The sequence below is a fragment of the Engraulis encrasicolus genome, chromosome 8 (assembly GCF_034702125.1).
Source record: "Engraulis encrasicolus isolate BLACKSEA-1 chromosome 8, IST_EnEncr_1.0, whole genome shotgun sequence".
Lineage (NCBI taxonomy): Eukaryota > Metazoa > Chordata > Actinopteri > Clupeiformes > Engraulidae > Engraulis > Engraulis encrasicolus.
The window spans coordinates 10,682,608-10,685,107 of NC_085864.1; the positions used below are offsets into that span (position 1 = coordinate 10,682,608).

At 41.6% G+C, this 2,500-nt stretch overlaps 1 protein-coding gene across 1 annotated transcript in view; it reads left to right on the plus strand.

The window, feature by feature from the left end:
* Positions 1-2,500, plus strand: part of igsf11 (immunoglobulin superfamily member 11) — a 125,184-nt gene that overhangs the window by 114,540 nt on the left and 8,144 nt on the right. The window lies entirely within an intron of this gene.

Sequence of the window (2,500 nt, forward strand, 5' to 3'; positions counted from 1 at the left end):
TCGTGATGACATTGTGGATGTCATGACATTGTGGAACTTGTGGATTCCAAATTCTGTCAATTGTTTGTGTGTGTGTGTGTGTGTGTGTGTGTGGGGGGGGGTTGTTAAGGTGAGGTGAGGTGATACAGTCCCAGGAAAAAGTTTGTACACCCTTTGAAATTTCTTACATTTCTGTCAAAATTGATCATAAAACATGGTCTGATCTTCCCGGAAATCTCAAGAAGGAACAATCAGAGCCTGCTTTAATTAATTCCATCCAAACATTTACATGTTATCATATTTGTATTGGTCATAAGGCCATAACATTCACAGGAGAGCAGGGCATAAGTAAGTACACCCTTGCATTAAGTAGGTTTTAACCCTCAGTTAGTTGCAATATCATCAACCAGTCCTGTAGTTGCAGATCAGATTAACAAAACAATCTGTTTGTATCTTGTCTCCCTCTTCTTTAGAGAACTGCCTCTCGTCAGCAAGGTTTGCGGGATGTCTGGAGTGCATAGCTTTCTTGACTTCATGCCATATAATCTCAATTGTTTTTTGTCAGGGCTTTGACTGGGCTATTTCAGAATGTGTATTTCATTATTATGAAGCCATTCTAAAGTCGATTTGCTTCTAAAGTATGGGTTGTTGTCACATTTCAGGACCCATACTCTTGTGTGCTTCAACTGTGTGACAGACTTCCTCACGTTTTTTCTGTAAAATATCACAATAAATTTGAGTTCATTGTTCCACTGATAATAGCAAACTGTCAAGGGCCTGAGGCAGCAAGGTAGCCGCATATAATGATGCTCCCGCCACCATACTCAGAAGAGGAGATGTAACCAAGAATAGCTAAAATGGGATTCATTCTGCCAATATAAAATTAATGGGGCTTCTGTCCAAAAAAATATTGCTGGATCTTTGAGGTTTGCGAAAAAGCCTTTATATGCTTCATAGAATTACTGCAAAATACTCTGTAGTCCAAAGTTGAAAGCAAAGATGAATTGCTAAGGGGAACAGAACACACAATGTCATGTTTGGAGGAGAACTGGAGAACCACACCTTCACCAAAACATCATCTCCACCTTTGAGTATGGTGGTGGGAGCATCATTATATGCGGCTACCTTGCTGCCTCAGGCCCTTTTCAGTTTGCTATTATCAGTGGAACAATGAACTCAGAAGTTTATCGAGATATTTTACAGAAAAAAAGTGAGGTAGTCTGTCACACAGTTGAAGCACACAAGAGGATGGGTGCTGAAATGTGACAACAACCCATACTTTAGAAGCAAATCGACTTTAGAATGGCTTCATAATAATGAAATACACCTTCTGGAATAGCCCAGTCAAAGCCCTGACAAAAATCAATTGAGATTATATGTCATGAAGTCAAGAAAGCTATGCACTGCAGACATCCCACAAACCTTACTGACGAGAGGCAGTTTTCGAAAGAAGAGGGAGACCAGATACATCCAGATTGTTTTGTTAATCTGACCTGCAACTACAGGAAACATCTGGTTGAGGTTATTGCGACTAACTTAGGGTTAAAACCTATTGAATGCAAGGGTGTACTTACTTATGCCTTGCTGTCCTGTGAATGTTTACATCTTATGGCCAATGAAAATATGAAAACTTGTAAATGTTTGGGTTGAATTTGTTAAAGCAGACTCTGGTTGTTCCTTCTTGTGATTTCCGGGAAGATCAGACCATGTTTTATGACCAATTTTGACAGAAAGGTAAGACATTTCAAAGGGTGTACAAACTTTTTCCTGGGACTGTATGTGTTTGTGTCGAAATGGGGGCATTTGGTGTTCAGTGGTGCAGTGGTGAACTCTCCCTTTCTTCCTGATCGTGAGGGTAGCTCTCGCTGCAGCTTTAGTGTCGTGCACACGCACGCACACGCACACGCGCACACACACCCACACACACACACACACACACACACACACACACACACACACACACACACACACACACACACACACACACACACACACACACACACACACACACACACTGCAGTTAACGGAAGGCTGCTTTTCCTGTTTCACCCCCAATTTTCACACTCCAACACTCACAAAGAACCATGAGTAAACACCTACAATGTGTGCAGGAGAGTGTGTACATACCTACCGAGCCATCCTTAAAATGCAGAGGCACGTACTGTGACACATTCTTACTGCGGCATCTGATTCGTGTCTGTGTCTAGCATTAGTCAGGACATCAGACACCTGGGGAACATACTGTGATATGAAGAAGGTTAGGTGATAAACCAAGCTTCCTACAGGAAGTGGTAAACCTGCTAATAGATATACCAGCAGCCATCATTTAGGTAGGAAGATGTGGACTCAAGTCTCTTGTATTAGAGGATTTACCTCGACCTCAAGGTTAACTTAACCTGGTTGACTTCTGAACCAGCTTTGTAGTATACCCGGCAGGTCAAGACTTTATATCAAAGCAACTTGAAAATGTTTTAGTGTAGATCAGCAGCTGTATTGCTTCAACGAAAGGCCATTTCAGTGA